The following is a 20,664-nucleotide window of genomic DNA, read 5'->3' on the forward strand; positions in this document are numbered from 1 at the left end:
GCAAGTATAAGAGCAAATGAGTAAAGATGGGTAATTTTGGAATTTTGAGTGTGAGATCTGGGAAAGCTCATCAAAGCTGGGAAAGTGTCATCAGCTGCCACATCACATGCCTGAGCCTCAGGAGAACTGTATAGTCTAGAATAACTGAAGGACTATGGTAGACGGTTACATGGGTAGCCTTCAGTGAACCACACCTCCTGGGATTCCCGCCCTTGTTTGCTCCTCCCACAATGCTTCTGTTGATGTCATGTGACATGCTTTGACCAATGGGACATTAGCAAGTAGAGGCTTGATGTGTGCTGTCACTTGGGCTTGTCCCCTTAGAAGCCAGCACCTAACTATCCTGTAAATAAGCTTGGGCTTGAGTGAAGAGAGATTGCACATAGAGACCCTGGAGCTCCAGCCCAGCTCATAGCTATCACACATGGAGTAGAACTGCCTGGCTGGAATCATGAGAAATAATACATTGTTGAGGCTTTAAGCCAGTAAGTCTTGAGGTGGCTGGTTCTGCAAAAGTTGGATAACAAAAGTGACTTTCCTTATTTTTCTCTTTCAAATTTAATTTTTAATTACATAAGATATGTAAGAATCCATTCTTTTAAAAAAATAGAATATTACAGGTAAATCTGAAGTTCTGTTTGATTACCACCCCCAATCCTGGTGTCCTTCCTCCTTTGTAAAGGTAAGCAAATTAGGGGCTTGGTGTCCATCCATGAAAAAAAATTTTTTTTAACTTTTACATACTCAGATATATACTCATAGATAGTTTATTGGGTTTTGAGACTACTTTCCACTGCAACTTTGAGGCGGAACTGAAGTGACCACCTTTATTTATTTGAAGATGAGGGTGACAATTCTCCTCCATAACACATGGCAACAGCTTGGCCAACAGGATGGATTCTCCCCTTAAACACTGACTCTGAAAAGCAAGTCAACTTGCCTCTAACCATGTTGCCCACTGCTCTGTATCTGCACTTATAACAACCTAAATCAAAGTGTGGAGTCCCTTTCTAAACATCCTGAGAGAAGGATGTGCTCCCAGAGGGATTTGGTAGGCAACTTTCATTTTCCATATCCTCATGGAGGGGAAATCCCTCCCAGACAACTTATTCCAATGTGACTGGGAGAATTATGGCAGCCAAAATGGTTTGGCTTTCCACCTTGCCTTCCTTGCTTCCTTAGGATCTGTGTTCCCCACCATATTCCCTACCCAAGGAAGATTTGCATGCTAGGAGAGGCATCAGCAGAAGCTCAGAACTCTGAGAGCTCTGTGTTTTGCCAGGTTGCAAATAGGAGGCAGGAGCCACTGCAGTTCCCTACTGTTAACCACTTTGGAATCTCCCCATCCTTGGGGAGCTGAGGTCAGGTATGCTGCCTGGTTGGCTATGGGAAGGCCCAGGAACAGAGTCAGGAGACCAGAGGAACAGTCAAAAGCGTCTCTATCTAGTTCACACCTTGGCACCAGCTCGAGGAGGCTGGTGCATCCAATTTAGAGAAGGAGTGTCTATTGGGTGTTAGGCCTCACCAGACACACACGGCACACTTCACAGAGTGTCCTGAAAGATCGTTGAATACTCTACAAATGAGTCACAAAGAAGCATCCAGAACCATGGATGAATCACGTAATAGTTCAGTACCTGGAATATGTCCTAGGTATGCAGCTTGACACAAAATTGTGCAGGACAGATAGAGCCCTTGACCAGCAGCCAGTGGTATTATTCACATGAGTTTACAGTGATGAAGCTGTCTTTGGCTCCTGGAGGAACAACAGCATCACCCTAGTGTGGGCTTAGGGGGAAGGCAGACAGGCTCTCGGAATCAAGGAATCTAAAACAGCTAAAGAAGAGTTGTCAGCTAAAATTCCTGGCAGCTCTGTATCTCTCTAAGTATCATGCTTAGTTTATATACAGGTGAGAACTAATAAAATGATATAAAAAGACTTAAAAATGTTTGGGTGAATATGTTGGGTTGGTCCAAAAGAATTGAAAGCAGGAACTCAAAGAGACATTAGTATACCCATGTTCTCAGCAGCATTATTCAAACAGCCAAAAGGCGGGAGCAACCCAAGTGTCCATCAGTGGATGAATGGATAAGTAAAATGTGGTATATACATACAATGGAATATTATTCAGTCTTTAAAATGAAGGAAATTCTGACAAATGCTACAACATGGATGGACTGGACATTATGCTAAGTGAAATAGGCCAGTCATAAAAAAGACAAATACAGTATGATTCTACTTATATGAGTAACTTACAAGAGACATAGAGACAGAAAGTAGAATGATGGTTGACAGGGGCAGGGCAGGGAGGGGAGAATGGAGGGTTATTGTTTAACGGGTATAGTTTCAGTTTTACAAGATAAAAGGAGTTCTGGAAATGGTTGGTGGCTATGGTTACACAACATTATGGATGTATTTAACACCACTGAACTGTACACTTAAAAATGGTTAAGATGATGAATTGTATGTTATGTGTTTTTTACACATAAATAAATAATATGTTGTGGTAGATTTAAAAAATGATCACGATACTTTATAACTCACTCCATCAAGAGGTTGAATCTATTTCTCCAGCACTGGGACCTGGGCTGGCCTTCTGCCTTTCTTGGCAATAGAACGCGGGAGAAGTAACACTGTGTGAGTTCTAGTGGCTAGACCTTAGGAGACTCTCCTCTCAAGTTCTTGGAACCCTGAGACTTCCGTGTGAATAAGTCTCAGCTAGCCTGCTGGAGGATGAGGCCATGTGGAATAGAAGCGAGGCACTCTAGCTGACACTCAGCCAGCCCTAGCCAATCTGGCAGCTCACTGCAGGTACTCAGATGAGTCGCAGCCAAGATCAGTTGAGCCTGACCAGGTCAGTAGTATGGCCCAGAGGAGCCCAGATCAAATTGCTGACCCACGGAGTCATGAATTAAATAAATGGTGGTTGTTTTGGGGTGGTTTCTTATGCAGCAAAAGCCAACTGTAACATACCTTAAACACTGCTCCAAATCCTACTGACTTGCTTAGCCAACATGTTTTCAATACTTTAAGATCTATGAAGACAGACACTGTGAACTGTCTTTCCTCCCATTACATCTTCATTGCCTACCCCTGTGCCTAGCACAGAGTAGACACTTAATATTTGTTGAGAAAAGAATAGTGTGAAATAGACTTATTTTGCTGGCACCTCAAATTTTTTTTTCTAAATGAGGCAGGGAATAGTGATAAATACAAGGTAAATAAATAAAATACAAATAAAAACTCAGTTAGGCTATGTCTTAATTATCCACTATTCTTAATTAATGGGGCATGGGTTGATGAATTTTAAAGCATCTGCAGGCTCCTTCCATTCACCCGTCAACAAATATTTATTTAGTACATAATTTGTGCTACATACTAGGCTAGTCCCTAGGATACAATGGGTAAGCAAGACGGATAGCATCCCTGGCCTCACAGAGCCATGGAAATGTATACCATTAATTCTGTGTAACACAGAAAATAACTAATTTCATTTTATAGCTGTAGGTAGAAATCACAAATAGGGCTATGGGTAGATATATGCCATGTGATCCTGGTACAAGATGTTTTCTTTCTTGTAACTTGATCTTTTTGGCTTGTTTTTTCCTATTCATTTAAATAATATAATCTATTCATCCATTCAACAAGTATTCATTGAGTAGTAGTGGGCACATATAAGGTGAACTAGACAAAAGTACTCTCTAACCTCACAGAGCTTTCAGTCTGGTCAAGGAGGCTCTAGGTATAATTATATGTATAATTATACTAATAAACAAGTAATTACAAATTAGCCAAGCATCACAAAGGAAAAGCACAGGGAGCTATCCTAGGGGAGCACGATCGAGTCTGGGTAAGGCATAGCTGGGGAGCTCCCGGGCATAGCAAACAGCCTGGCATAACATCATCCCGACTTGGGCTGGTGTGCTGTAGGACATTCTTTTTCTGTGTGGTTTTAAAGATTTGGAACTGAGTTTCAAGGCATTTATGGACTTGAGCTGTTAACCTGTGAGCACTCTGGGTCTGTGAGGATTTACCTTCCTCTTTCCTCCATCTCACAGTTGCCACTGGGTGAGCATTTTTTTCATTTTCGGAGTCTCATTGACAAAGCCTAGACCTTGGGACTGCATATGCGTGCGTGAGTCCCAGCCGAGATCGGCTGAGCCTGACCCAGGCCCTCAGAACTGCCCAGATGTGCCCAGACCAAAAAGAGATCCTGGCTTGTTCCCTAAGCCCCACGGATGGTGAGTGAGCTGCTGAAACCTGTCTCTGCTGTCTTTCCACCTGTAGAATGAGGACGTGTATCTCCTCAACCTCTCCCATCCTTTCTCATTATCAGCCCTCCTTTGCTGGGTGTCCACCAAGCACGGGGCTTGGGGCAAGCCAAGCGGCTGCTTTCAGCCCCTCACAAGTGTGTGGCAACAACCCCTGAGCTGATGTCTGTGAAGCGCCACACGCTCCAAGGAGACAGGCACTCTCCAGAAGGAACAGGAGGCATCGTAATTACTGCGCCTCTGTGGAGAGGCCACGGGTACTTGGCATGGTGCCACCACCTTCTCTGGAGACAGCGGCTGCCTGGCTGTACATGTAGCCCCAAACACAGACTTTTCTGCTTTACACAGAGATTGCCCTGGGCTGCAGCAGGCGCTGCCTGTTCATCAGCCCAGCCTGTGATGAGCAAGGACACAGATGAGGGCTGGTGCCCACGGCTCGGAGCTATTAGTCAATGTTTATTTATTCAACAAATATTTATTGAGTGTTTACTCTGGGCCAACTATGAGGCTAAACACTGCTGGGGTACGAAGGTTTATAAGAGAGGAGAGAAACCATTTATAAAACATTAGCTATGGGGCCCTAGACCAGGCCAAATACTATCTCATTAATCCTTTTACAGATGAAGAAACTAGTGTATAGCAACATATGTGGGATCACAGAGCTAGTAAATGGCAGAGCTGAAACCTGATTCAATGTCAGCCCAATGCTAAATACTGTGGTCTTCCCAGTACACTGTTCTGCTTCAGGAACTTACCAAGACTCCCAACATCTCCACCTCTGCAGAGACCGAAATCCTTAAACAAGGCACAGAGCCGCATCAGCCCTCTGGCCCCCAGCTTACAGGAATGTACAGCCCTCACAGAAATGTACATCCGCCCCCTTCCTACCCTGGACTCATCTTATGAAGCAATGTCTTTTCTCAGTCTAATGCTTGGTGGAAATTCCCAGGTGCAGATGGGAGGAAAGAGTATTCCAGGCGGAGAAACCAGCACATGCGAATTCACGGTGGCAACAGAGATTTATCTAGACGAGGCGGACCTGGGCATGCTCAGTGAAATGGAAGAACAAAAGGTACAAGAGATAAAAAGGAGGAACCGGTGGTGGCAGGATGGGATAGGAGCAAGCATCCAGTTAAGGAGATACATACAGAAGAAAGGCACTGCTTTCTGGTCAGGCAGGAAGAATAGATGCAAGTATATTTAAACCAAGTAAAAGAAAATGATGACGACCGTGATACTCCAAAAGAATGGAAAAGCTTCGGCAACTTGAGTGGGGAATGGGAAACACTGGTGGCAACTTATTTGCAGAAATGTAAGTTAAAATAGCAAAATACTGGAAACCAATGTAGAGTCCACCCATAAGAGAGCGCTTTAGAAAATTCTGAGACAGCTACTGGACAAGATGCTTTGCAGCCATTAAAAATGAACATTATGAAGATTCTGCAGCAATGTGGAAAAGAACTTATAATAACACAGTGGGAAACAAGACTATAGAAAATAAAATCCTACCCTGTTTTGACCCCCAAGTAGAACAAGTGACAGAAAGAGATGGATGGAAAGAGAAAGACGTTGGATTTAGAGCTTGTTTTGAGACAAGAAAGAAATTCCACGGCAGTGCTTCTAAAGGACAATCCACAGATTTCACAAATCACTTGATATTGCTTTCAAAATGTGTGTGTGTGTACTGCGTGTGTGAATTCTTTTCTGGGATGAGGTGAGGGCTTCAAGATTTCATTATTTCTCAGAGGGCTCTATGACCATGTCAGGACCACAGAGTACAGTTCAAATCACTGTATCACAAAGTATCTTCTGTTTTAGTTGGGATTCTAAAGTTCTCTGAGACAGCTAAAAAGGGTTCTTCTCTAATATCTTCTCCCAACATTCTGAGGACCTAGTCTGGGAGCTCACATCATGACTGATTTGCCTGTGGGAGCCAGGCCTTCCCTTGCTGGGTTCAACACTGAGAAAGTGTGTGTACACACATCTGCACTCTCTTTCTCTCTCACCCAGTGAACGGTTTTCATCCAGCCTCCCAGGTTTCGAGAAGCCCATCAGGGAACTCTTCTAAAGAGCAAAGGGATTTTTTTCAAGTGACCTTACATGGCTTTACACAATATCAAATTCCCTCACAATGGAGAGTGGCATGGACACATATACACTACCAAATGTAAAATAGATAGCTAGTGGAAAGCAGCCGCAATGCACAGGGAGATCAGCTCGGTGCTTTGTGACCACCTAGAGGGGTGGGATAGAGAGGGTGGGAGGGAGACGCAAGAGGGAGGGGATATGGGGATATATATATACGTATAACTGATTCATTTTGTTATACAGCAGAAACTAACGCACCATTGTAAAGCAATTATACTCCAATAAATATGTTAAAAAAAAATTCCCTCACAACGAATGGTTATTGGGAGAATCGAACTCCATGGCTTTGGAGCCAAGTCTGAGATATATAAGACAGAAAGTGATCCCATTAGACTGCGGAAGCAAGACGGCGAACTTCCCGGAAGACCACACGCCCCTTAAACCAAGCCGGCACATTTCATGGCACAAAGGAGGAAGAACAGTGTGCAATAAAGAAAAATGGCTGCTTAGAAAAACAAGTGTTTTACAGCTTTTGAATAATTCAAAACTATGGTACATTTGACGGGGATCATGTCTCCAAGCCAATAAATAAGGTCATTAAACCATTCTGGTATTCCTCTGATGCCGCTCACGTTCCTTCATTCACTAAGTGTTTACTGACCACCTTCCTTAGGCCTGACCCTCCTCCCACCTTCTCAGTGAAGAGCACGAAGGACTCTGGGAGTGGAAAAGATGAAAGGAGCTTATGGCCAGCCCATCCTGGGTTTGAATCCTCCACCACCAAGCAAATTAGTTCTGTCCACTGAGCCCCACTTCCCTCACCTGTAAAATGGGAGCACTACTTACCATGCAGGTTGTATGAGAACTCTGTGGATGGATGTACGTGTAGCACCAAACACAGGATACAGGCACAGAGTAGGTATACTCTGGTGGGTATACGTGGAGGAGATAATTAAAGAAGGTCTTAATGCCACATCCCCTATCTACCGCACAGGTTGTTGGGTGGATCAAATGAGCCTATGAAATATGGAAGAAATGCTAAAAAAAAAAAACAACCCTGTGAAATGTTATAGAGCTACCATTACTCTGAGTAAGTCCCTAGCCTATGCTTTTTTCTCATGTGGGTATGAAGCTGCCTGGCTTCTCCCAAAGGTCAGAGCCTTCTCCATTTTACTGATGGTCTTTTCTTGTCTCCAAAGAGCATGTGAGTCAGTTGCTCTGGTGAGTTTTTTTCGAGGCTCTAACTGAGCTTGGGATGAGCTTTACCATGCTAAGGGTCAATGTGTCCCCAGACAGAATAGTATTTTAATTCAACAGCATTCAGCAGTTATTAAACTATGATAAACGCTAAAGTGGGAAAGATTACACTTAGACATTAAGAGTGTCACTTGAATCACTTAAAAATATTATAATGTATGGCTAATTGCACCTTGACTATATTATCCAGTGCTGTGAAAACACTTCAGATCCTTAAGTAAGGTACCATTTAAATACCTATTTCGGTATGTAAAGGATAACATTCTTGAGTGCAAAGGTTGTTAAAGGCCCCAGTATTCACTGAGTACCTATTATGTGCTGGGTACTTTGTCCATATTAATTCATTTAATGGTCAAAGAAATTCTCTGAAGTAATTATTATCACCCCCATTTTATGGGTTGTAAAACTGAAATTCAGAGATGTCAAGTATCTTGCCTAAGGTCACACAGCTGATAAACGGCACAGCTAAGATTTGAGTCCAGAATTCACCATCCTCATAGACATACATAATCATATTCTACACGACTTCTGTTTTTATATTTAACCCCTTTGTGCATCAGTTTCCTCGCTTATACACTGGTGACAATAATTACAGTAGGTTGTTGTGAGGATTAAGTGAAATGATGTATGAAAAACTCATAACACTGTGCTCAGCAAATGGAAGTACTATAATACATTGCTATTATTCTCTCCTAGGTGGTCATCTTAGCACACTTAAGCTAAGGACTCTAGAGCTGGGATTCACTTTGGAAATAATCCCTACTCCCCAGCATGGATTTAGCACAGTTGAAACAACACCATTGAAGCTATAATGGCCTACATGGCAAAACTGGCTGTATGATTTGCGTGGCCCAGTGCAGAATGAAAATGTGTTGCCTTTGGTAAAAAAAATTATTAAGAATTTCAAGATGGCAGCAGAAGAGCTTTAAACCAAGCAGGGGTCTCCTCAGTGTCAGATCCTGTGTACCCACGCTGGTCACGGCCCACGAAAACAGTACTAGAGGCGGGAGAGTCGGATCCTGTGTACCCACGCTGGTCACAGCCCACGAAAACAGTACTAGAGGCGGGAGTCCAGGCTGCCTTGGCTACTTATCACCTCTATGGCCCTGAGCAAAGCACTGGAAATTTTCAAGTTTCTCTCTGATTTCTCAGCAATAAAATGGAGACCATTCTTGCCTCACAGGTTGTAGGGGGAATCAAACGAGATGATGGGTGCAAAAGTCCTAGCTTAATGACAAAGCACCTTGCTGGTAGTTCTCAATCCTGACCATGCAGCAGAACCACCTGTGAACCTGTTGAAAATGCGGAGCCTAGCTGTTCTTGAAGATTCAGGCCCAGGAGCTCTGGTCTATGCATCTGTATTATGAACAAGCTCTAGGCGATTCGGAAGCACAGCCAGGATCAAGCAGCAATGCACTACCAAGCAAAAGATATTATTGAGTACAGAAACATTTGGCTTAATTACTTAGATTTGGGTGTTCCTTACTTGGCTTTAAGATTACAGTCAAGGCACATCTGAAGCTCTAAGTTGCTTGAAACTCACCCTGTGAAATCGTTTCAATATATCACTTGGTCAGTCTGTCAGTGATATGGCTCTAGGACACACAAAAGATTCCTTTTATGCCACTAGGCAAGGAATTATTCCTCACTTGAAACTGTAACTTCAAGGCCAAAGTTTTCAAATGGAGCACCCCCTGAACTTTCTGGCTTCTGGTTGCCACGTAACCAGAAAAGACCAGCGCCAGTGAGAACAGATATGCAACAGCAGCCTTTCTTTGGAAGTACTTCAAATCCAGGCAGAAGACTGACTGTATGGTGATACCTTTCATGCCACCTGGCACATGTCACTGTAACTCAGCTGCATTCTCACCTGGGTGTCTGTTTCGGGGAACGACAGAATGGCTACATTTGACAAGTCACACGCATCCTCTCATCAAAGCCATCTGATTTTTCTTTAACAAACTGTGTTCTGCCTGAGCAGGAGTATTAATTAAGGTTCTATTATATGGGCAGGCAGGTTGGGGGTAGTTAAAAGCTGCAGGGTAGAGGTGACAAAACAAAGCTGGTGCATGTGTGCCGCCATTAACGGGGTGTTAATTGGGTGGTACACGAACATAAATAGGAAGCTCAGAGGTGCCTGGAGTATTCAGTAAAGGCCACGGGCTAACCCCATCATATGATGCAGGCTCAACTCAAATTTCCCGGCTGTAATCCCCCCATTACCCCAACATATTTATGCTGGGTCTATTGGTGTGATTACCAGGAAATTAGGGTCACCTGGGAGAGGCTTCCATCCAGGGCAGCCATGCACTGCACGCTGCCCTGGTCCAGTCAAGGGGCCATGTTGGGCTGTGATGGAGACCGCTGGCTTCTTTGCTCCTGGTACTGACTGCTCTGAAACTCAACCTTTCTGTGCCTCACCAGCCACAGGAAAGTCTAAGTTATTCTCTTTCTCTTCATCCAGCCATCTCAGACTTAATGGGTCTTTCCCTATTTTCTGGTCAGTCAGTGGTGGGTACATGGGTGGCTGGCTACCCAGAGCTGCACGATGCCTAGGAAGGAAGAGAGGAAGAAAGCTCTTTGGGATAATGCTCTATGTACTGAAATCCTTTGGGAAAGCCAAGCCTTTTCCTCTTACACATCATTGTTGAACTGTAGACTGCTACATCTACAAGGGTTCTTCAAGTCAGCCATTCCAACTCCCAACTTTATGGGTGAAGAAACCAAAGCCCAGAGGAGATAAATGAGTTGCTGAAGGTTACATAAAGAGAAGTGCCAACTGCCTGCAGAAACCAGTGCACTTTTCCACAAGCCTGCATTGCCCATCTTGGTTTGCTGTAGCAGGCACTAGTGAGGCCCATAGCTTCTCCTGAACAGCAGTTATCCTCTATCATGCTTCCTTTAAATATGGTTTCTCCATCCTCACGCTAAGCCCATTTTCCATACCTGGCTCCAGTTCCTGGATTATTACTGTCTGGTTTGGGGCTCTGAAGTCCATGTCACTGGCAAATAGTTCAAAGTTTCTCTCACTGATCTTCATGCCCTTTCCCTCCCATTCAAGGTCTCAGCCCAGCCCCTCTGGGCGAGCAGTTAAGATTTTCAGTGGCTACGAGCCCCCTTCCTGGATCTCTTCACTCTTTTTCAAGCCTAAACATCAGTGCCGCGTTCACATGCACATGTCACACAAATTTTTCTAGTCTTTACACTTCTAACATAGCTTCTATTTCCAAGAAGTCAAAGGGCTTTTCAGAGTCCATAAAAGTCTATGTACACAATGGCATTTTATACTCAGCAGTCTTCCCTGGGACTTTTTCATTTTCTGCAGGTGATCCTGAGTTGAGAAATGACTTCTAAATCCTGCCTACTCTCGGGGCTGATTAAAGTTGAGAAGTCCCTGTAGTCTACCCACCAGTACTTTTGTGAAGATTTTGCATAACTACTGAAAACAGTTTAAAAGATCATGTCTGTGATCTATTAAACAAGATTTTTTAAAAAGAGACATAAAGGGTTTAAAAGGAACACATGGAACAGAAATGGCTGAGCTCTGCTTATTATATGTTAGAAATTATGAGAATAACACACTTATTGCTAATTAAGCAAGTCATTTATCATGAAGCACTTGCCAGAAAACATATTTGCATTCCTCCAAATTCAAATAAAGAACTAATGGGTAAATAATTTATGTTCAAGTAATTATTTTCAAGACTTTATTTAAACTGGAATTTAGGGAAAGTAATTCAGAGATTTTATTCCTTGCATCAGGTAATAAATTTGTTGTTTAATTAGAATGACAACTTGCTCCTTTAGGTAGAAGGAAAAGGGAATGTAAAATTCAGAGATGGCTGCTCAGAATGATCTGGTCAAAATGGTTCAGAGGAAGACTGGTGCTTTGGATGATTACAGTTACACAGGAGAGTAGCACAGAATTTCCAGAGGAATCAAACTCAGGGGCTTAGAGGTATTTCTTTACTAGGAACAACACAAAACAAAAATAGTAATGAAACCCTCAAAAACCTCGCACCCATCCCTAACACACACAAACTCAGTGACACCTACATCTGAAATATACACCCTCACATGCAGACACCTTCACACACACTTCTTCCTGGCTAAAATAAATAGCGGTGCCAATCCCACCCCTAATGACAAAACACGTCCCCAGTGCTGTCAAATTGCTTTCACAGAGTTTAATGACTTGAGCATCCAGAGACAGACTTGTAGTTGCCACCTGTCCTGAGGCTTCTAACTTTGCCAGTGTGAAGAATTAGAGACACTTGGGCCTGGGGACTTAAATTTGTGGAGCTGGAAGGTTTTCAAAGTCTCCTGATCCATTTTCTTTAATTTAAGAGACAGAAATTGTCAGATTGCTTTTCAGCTTCCATTTCTCACCAGCTGGGGGGCTATTCATTCCATGGACCCTTGGCTTAGCTATGTTGTCTTTCATGAAGCATAGGCCTCCGGGCAGGAATTTTGGGTGAGATGGATTAGAGTCCAGCACACTCCACCTCCTCCGCCCCCAGTGACCCAGGAGCCATAGAGGTTCCTGCTTGGCACTGTCCTGTTAATACTGTCCTGTCCAAGACAGATTCCTCCAGGGGTGACCCCCAAGAGTCTTAGGGGACCAGGATGTGGAAACAACACAGGATTCTCTCCTTTTTACCTCTCTGTGCAGTTCCTGTTAGCCAGAAAATCAAGCCACTGCCAGTCCAGAGCCGATGACAAAACTAAAGCAAAAAGTACAGGTTCTGCTAAGGATGGATACACAAGACTATCTGTGCTCAAAGAACAAAATGAAGCAGTACATGATGAAATTCTCCTTCTATGCCTCAGGCCAGGCCTCTGAGTACTTCTTTGGTCCCGAAATTTACAAAGAGAGCTTCACAAACTCCCATCTCTGTCATTACTACAATATAGGATTTCCCTATACAATACACTACAGTGTAACTGAAAACTTTAAGCTAAACCCTTCAGTCTGTCAATGATTGTGTAAACTTCGGACTGCAATGACTTACAAAGCTATTGAAAGAAGTTATGCGGCTGAAATAAACTCTACACTATATCATTGCACATGAGATTGATGGGATCTGCAAAATCAAAGCTGTGCAGTATATGTGCTCTTGGGATGAAACAGGAATGGAATGCAGCCTGCACAGGGTAAGCTGGAATACAGCAGGCTACCAGACCCTCCAGCCCTTCTGCTGGTGCATCAGAATCATCTTTGTCAGCAGAAGCAAGGAAATCAGTTCGTGGAGAAGAGAAGGGAGCCCACAACAGGGCAAAATGGGAAGCATGAGAAGGTGGGGTAGGGTATTCTTAAAGAATGGGATGTTTTGAACTATATATATATATACATATCACATAATCTATGAAATTATGTCTTTTAAAAAACTTTCTGTTATGAAAAAGAAAAACCTCCACGTATCTATCACTTAGCCTCAGCAGTGATCAATTCACAGCGAATCTTGGTTATCTGTCACTCCCACTCTTCCCCACCTTGTTATTTTGAAGCAGATCTCAGACATAGCATTTCATCTGTAAGTATTTCAGTACGCATCTCTAAATATTTTGAGATATTTTTAAAACTAACCATAATACCATTATCACACCTAAAAATATTTCCTTAACATTTTCAAATATCCAGTCAGTGTTCAAATTTCCCTCAGAGTCCTGCACACTTTACCTCTTAAAAGTTTGAATTGGGATCCCATAAGGCCCATACCATGCGATTGGCCGATAGGTTCCTTAAGTCTCTTTAATCAGGAGGTTCCCTTTCAAACTCTTTGTCCTTGGAAGTTTTTTTTTTTTTTAATTTATTTTATTTTTTGGCTACATTGGGTCTTCATTGCTGCACACAGGCTTTCTCTAGTTGCAGCGAGCGGGGGCTATTCTTCGTTGCGGTGTGCCGGCTTCTCATTGCAGCAGCTTCTCTTGTTGCGAAGCACAGGCTCTAGGGCGTGTGGGCTCAGTAGTTGTGGCTTGTGGGCTCTAGAGCGCAGTCTCAGTAGTTGTGGCTCACAGGCTTAGCTGTTCCGCGGCATGTGGGATCTTCCCGGACCAGGGCTCGAACCCGTGTCTCCTGCACTGGCAGATGGATTCTTAACCGCTGCACCACCAGGGAAGGCTCTTTGGAAGTTTTTTTTTTTTTTTTTTTTTTTCTTCTTGCGGTATGCGGGCCTCTCACTCTTGTGGCCTCTCCCGTTGCGGAGCACAGGCTCCGGATGCGCAGGCCCAGCGGCCATGGCTCACGGGCCCAGCCGCTCCGCGGCATATGGGATCCTCCCAGACCGGGGCACGAACCCGTATCCCCTGCATCGGCAGGCGGACTCTCAACCGCTGCGCCACCAGGGAGGCCCTGGAAGTTTTTTTATTGTTGTCATTGAAGAAATTGTGTCATGTGGCGTCAAGAGTTTCAAACAGTCTGGTTTTTGCTGATTGCCTTCTCATGGTGGTGTTTACATTTTATTCACATAGTGGTGAAATTCAGTGTGGTTATTATTATAATTGATAATATACTGTGTTATCTTTGGCCAGTGGGCATTTCTTCAATCAGCTCTTCCATAGAATTTTTCAGCCGTGCCAATGAGGCTTTCATCACCTGTGTGTTAAACTTTTTTTTTTCTAAATTTATTTTTATTTATTTATTTTGCTGCACGTGGGCCTCTCACTGCTGTGGCCTCTCCCGCTGCGGAGCACAGGCTCCAGACACGCAGGCTCAGCGGCCATGGCTCATGGGCCCAGCCGCTCCGCGGCATGTGGGATCCCCCCGGACCGGGGCACGAACCGTGTCCTCTAGCATCGGCAGGCAGACTCTCAACCACTGCACCACCAGGGAAGCCCGTGTGTTAAACTTTAATTCATTTCATTTCCATGGAATCATTTATTAGTTCTTCTGAAAAAACACAACCATTGAGGAGTTCTTGATGTTTGCTGCCTGAGTAGCAATGTTGCACCTCTTTCACTGTTGGCTTGAGTCGATGTGGAAGTCTGCGTTCCCAGTGTTTGCAACGGCAGTGACTCTATGAGGTGATTTGCACTTTCTGGAAAATTCAGTTGAGAGGCTGATGGAATGTGGGAGTTGAGGGAGGAATAGGCACCTCCTCTGTACCTAGGTGCATAAGTGGAAGACACAGTGGAGACCGAGGGGACGCAGAAATTTCAATTCAGTGTTCTGCTCAGCAACTGATTTATTTTCCTTGATGGTTATACAAGTAGTCTGAGAGGAGAGGAACTGTTCCATAATCTGAGACTTTTTATTAAGCTGCCAATATATGGGATAAGAAGTTCTTACTAGTGACCTTTACTATCCTGGGCTTTGCAGATTGGTAAAGTAACTCCACATTTTTCCAGAAACTTTTCCACTACCACCTTACTTTCAATTACTCCAACAGTCTCCCTGTTTTAACTTTGTCCCTCTATCCAGATCTATTCTCCACATAGCAGCCAGAGTCAGGGGAATTAGACCTACCATGGACCGAGACTTACTATAAAGATACAGTGATTAAGACAGAGTGGTATTAGCATAGAGATGGACAAATAGACCAGTGGAACAGAACACAGAGCCCAGAAACAGACTTAGATGCTTGCTTTGGGACAGAGTTGGTACTGGAGACCAACAGGAAGTGATGAACACACTGTCTCATGACCATCTTTCCATCTCAACTGCTCTTCACAGACAACAGTTTAAATAGCTGCAGGGTATTCCATAGACCCCATATCTTGTTATGAAAGATTTTTACTGAACTTTCAGATGCTTAATGATACAGTCTGATTTCTAAGCCATGGAGAACTAGAGGTGTTAAGCTCTAATAGAGGATATGGTGGCATTACTCAGTGCCAGTCTGGTAAAGTTGGTGAAATGGCCATTACTGGGTCATTCAGGAATGTTTTTGCTTTCTGCCTTTACCACCCCACAGCCCCAATCTCAGCACAGGCTGGGGCTGTATTGTGGGCTGGTAGACTCTGGAGAAGGGAGAAGCAGTATATGGAGCAAAACAAAATAAATGCCAAGTTCCATCTTTGCTCTTTACAGGTTGTGATTCTGTAAGTCAGTATGATACCTAAGTTTCTTCATCTGCATACCAGGAACAGTAATATATTCCCTAGGATGATTGTGAGGATTTAAGTAAGATAATGTGTATAGAGTACGCAATGTGCCTGCCGCACAGACTCAATATATGGAAGTTACTGTTAATATAAGCAGAAAGGAAGAGTATCCAGCTGGTCATTTCTGTCTTCAGATGAAGCAAGAAGTTGGGTCAAAATGAGCAAAAATTAAATCAGGCATGTTCAGGGCAAAAAGGGACAAAAGGCTAGGATCTTGTTTGGGGACTATCGCTAAAGCACTTATCCTACTCAGTAGGGCACTACTTTCAGTGCCATTTTGGGGGGGGAACTAGTATGGAAAGAGCAGAGTGCATGTGCAGTGCTTACTTCTGACTAAAGGTAGCATCCACTGTTACTGAGACACACTGGAAACCACTGGAGGTGTCAGAGTCTAAAAACACAACTATTGTGGAAACTTCTGAAGAAATGCAAAAGTGAGAGCTACATTATTTGGTTCTACCATGAAGAGATGAGACAGGAGAGTTGAAATGGAAAGTATAGGTAAAGAGTAATCAGGCAAAAAAGAAAGCAAATATAGCAATATTGATATTAGAAAAGGTAGAATTTAAGGTTGAAGGTACAGAACAGAAGGAGAGTGACAGGATAATGTTAAAAAGCCCAGTGAGTAAAGGAGATACAATATCCATAAACCTGTATGCACCATACAATATAACAGCAAAATACATAAAGAAAAAAAGCTACTAAACATATAAGAAGATTTTAATTAAAATGAATAAGAGTTAGAGATATCTATATACATCTCTCAGAACTGGATATATCTAGGAGACAAAAATTAAGAACAGAGGGAATTTAATATTTTAAAAAACTTGGTAGAATAAAGTGCTAAAGTTAACATTATCTGAGGAACTAGTGAATGCACTAAGGCAAGAAAAGGAAATCATTGGTATCAATATTGAGAAAAATAGATAAAGCTATCTCTTTTGTGCTGATATGTTTGAATAGCTAGAAAACCCGAGATACTCCAATGAAACACTAGTCAAATAAATAAGATAATTTAGTAAAGACAGTGAAGATAACAACACAAAAATCAATAGCTTCACTCTCTACTAGCAATAAGCACCTGGAAATGAGAATGGGAAAAAAGATGACAGTAAAGATTTTTTCAAAAACATAAAAATACATAGGGAGAAATTTAACATAAAAGGAACTTGGACATAGGCGATGTTTTCCTGTGGCAGCTACGCCCTCTCCAGTGCTGTCTGAATTTCAGCCTTGGGTTCTGGGGTCCCACCTGCTCCCAAGTTCTTTGCTCCATCCTTGCATTCTTTCCTTCAGTCCTAGAAACAGTAGCTATTTCCTGCGTTTGCTATTCCTGTATCCCTTAGAGTCTTTTTTTAACCCTTTTAGAAGTTAACCACCTTTTACTAGTTAATAAGACTTTATATAAAATTTCCATGTTCAAATTACTGGCCTGGTTTCTGTCTCTTACCAGACCTTGACTAATACAGATCTATATGAATAAAATTATAAAATCTTATTCGAAGAGCCCAAACAAGAACTGAAAGGATAGAAAGGTATTTTCTTAGATAAGAAGACTTAACATTTTAAAAGTATCCATTCTTCCCAAAATACATATCTAAATTTAATGTAATTCTAATTCCAACGAAGTTTTTATTTTTTTGGAAATGGATAAAAATATATTAAATGCGAACGGAAGGGTAATCACATGAGAACAGCCAAGAGAAGCATGAAAAATAAGAATTGTGAGGAGGGACATGCCTTGCCAGATAGAATGTTACAGTAATCACATCTAAGTGGTATTGGCAGAAAGACAGACGAAGAGACCAGTGGAACAGAATGGAAAAATCCAGGAGAAGAGCCTAGGACACATTAGAATTTCACATATGACAAAGACAGAATTTTATTTCAGAGGCAGAGGGTTGTTTATTTAACAAATCATGCTGCCATAAATGGCTAGCCATCTAGAGCAGAGGTGGTCAAGATTTTCCTATAAAGAGCCAGTTAGTAGATATTTTAGGCTTTTGTGGACCTTACGGTCTTTGCCACAAGGATGCAGTTCTGCCTTATATTGCAAGAGCAGCCATAGACAGTATGTAAATGAGTGGCCATGATTATGTTCCAATAAAACTTTATTTACAAACACAGACAGCTGGCCTATGGGCCATAGTTTGTCAGTGGTCTAGAGGAAAATGAAAGTAGCCTCCCTGTCTCTGACCAAATACAAAAATAAATTCCAATGGAGTAAAGACTTAAATGTAAAATATAAACCATGAAAACCACTTAGAAGAAAAATCCAGGTGGACTACAGTCCCGTTAAGAAGGACATCCACCTTAATCAAGCCAAGAAACCCAGAAGACATAAAGAAAAGCTGAATGTATTTGACTATATAAAAATGTAAAATTTTTATAAGGCAAAAGATGCCATCAACAAAGTCTAAAGACAAAACAACAGATTTGAGAAAAATGTTTGCATCACAGATGACTGATATCTCTAATCTACAAAGAGCTCTTAACCAATCTGCAAAAAAAAAAAAAAAAAAAAAAACCAATAGAAAAACGGGCAAAGGGTATGAATTTTAGTTTAAGGGCAGTTGGAAGCTCTTGAGATTTGAGCAAGGGAGTGATATGATTTAGGCTTTAAAAAGATTACTCAGGCTACTCTGTGAAAAACGGACTGTGGGGGGCAAGGGGTAACCATGGAACCAGGAAAGCCAGTTGGGATATTTCTGGAGTCTCCAGAGAAGGCTTCATAGATGTTCAATAAACATGGGCTGGTTTTTGATGAAAACATCTATGCCATGCCCACTATGGCATCTAGGCCAAGGGTTCCTGAGCTGACCTCCTGATCCTTTCTTTGAGGGAAGGCAAGGTTCAGGATGTGGTATGACAATTTAAAGTTTTTTGATGTAAGCAAGTGTGCATCACTGGTGGTTTGAACCCAAGAGCTTTCTCTGTCCAGGGTAAACCCTGAGAGAATCCTGCCACTGGCCCACGTGCTTTGGTCTAACGGTCCTTCTTGGCTCTGCTTATGGGGAGTGGGAAGCAGCAAGAAGGTTGCTGCAGTCTTGAGGAATTGCTGAATTCTTGCCCTGATGAGGCCGGGCACAGGAGGAAGGGGACGAGACTGGGGAGGAAGGGGACGAGTCTGAGAAGAAAGGGGGAACGCTGACAAACACGGGGAGGGACAGGGCATGTGGCTGCAGCCTCTGGATGGGGGAAGGCTGCACCGACCAATTTCTTCTCTTCTTCTGAGGTTTGGGGATTCAACAACTGGGCTGCGAGTTGTTTTTTCCTTGTGTGAAGCCAAGAGTTTTCAACGGGTAAGTGGTCAAAGTACCCACTTGCTTCTCCTCAGGTAGGAAGTGGGTTCCAGCCACCCAGCAAGCAGCAGGACCACAGCTGGAATGACAGCACAAAGGAGTGCTTGCCTCCCTGGGCGAGGCTGAGGGAGCCCCAGGCAAAAATCTGAGGCCGCACAGCAGAGGTGGGCCTGGAGCTGGAAACTCAGGCTCTGCGCAGAGCCTCTGCTTTTTCAAATGTAAAATAAAAAACGTCCTGGATGGGAGGGCTCTCTAGAGAAAAAAGAAAGAATGCACGCAGACATCAGCTGCTGGGGAGAGGCGCAGAGCTGATATTTGGTGCCCAGGGAAGAGAATAGCATTTCCGCAGAGAGACCCTGCAGCCTGCAACATAGCTCTGTGCGGCTTATCTTTGCGAGGCCTCTCTGTTGCCTGCAATCCGCTGTGGAGCTGGCAAAGGAAAGTGGATCCAAAGGAACTGAGGGCTGGGGGTGGACCCTGTTAGCTCTCCAGCAAACCTGAACCTCACAGCTGCATCTGGACAAGTTGAGGATGTTCTATTCTCCAGGACTGAGCCGGTATCTATTGCCCTAAGGAGACGGGCACAAAGGGCCCCACTTGCCAAACATACTGGTCTTTGACAAAACAGCAATGCCCTGCACTGTGCACAAGCCTCAGTTCTGCACACTGGGAAGAGGGCGTGCCCTCTGGAGAGCACCCTCACGTCATAGGTATTCAGGAAATTCTGATCCTTTTGAGATCACTCTTGCATTGCCGAAACAACTCTCAAAGAAGGGAGGATCAACACACACACTTTGAAGAAAGAAATGAATGAATGAGCAGATTATTTTTGAGTCAGGTTCTAATGATCCATCTGCATATGTAAACCCAAAGCAGAGGGGAGAACCAGGAGACTTCAGTCCCTGACATCATGTCTGATCTTTTAGACCAGGGATTGGCAAACTACAGCCCCTGGGCCAAATCTGGCCTGCAGCCTGTTTTTGTAAATAAAGGTTTGTTGGAACTTATGGTTACCAAGGGGTAAGGGTGGGGGAGGGATAAATTGGGATTGACATATACACACTACTATATATAAAATAGATAACTATTAAGGACCTACTGTATAGCACAGGGAACCCTACTCAGTACTCTGTAATGGCCTATATGGGAAAAGAATCTAAAAAAGAGTGGATATATGTATATGTAAAACTGATTCACTTTGCTGTACACCTGAAACTAACACAATATTGTAAATCAACTATATTCCAATATACACTTTTTTTTTTTTTTTTTTTTTGCGGTACACGGGCCTTTCACTGTTGTGGCCTCTCCCATTGCGGAGCACAGGCTCTGGACACGCAGGCTCAGCGGCCATGGCTCACGGGCCCAGCCACTCCGTGGCATGTGGGATCTTCCCGGACCGGGGCACGAACCCGTATCCCCTGCATCGGCAGGCGGACTCTCAACCACTGCGCCACCAGGGAAGCCCCCAATATACACTTTTAAAAAAAAGAAAAAAAAAAAGGTTTGTTGGAACATAGCCACAATCAAAGAAAGTCTTGGGCATCCATGTTTCTTGCTTCATTGGCTTCACTTATTGATACAAGCCTAGAGGCATTCACCAAAGGAAAGGGCTGACGCATTCCACTTAGTTGATCCGCGT

Source organism: Mesoplodon bidens (genome assembly GCF_964165515.1).
Source record: "Mesoplodon bidens genome assembly, chromosome: 18".
Taxonomy (NCBI): Eukaryota; Metazoa; Chordata; class Mammalia; order Artiodactyla; family Ziphiidae; genus Mesoplodon; species Mesoplodon bidens.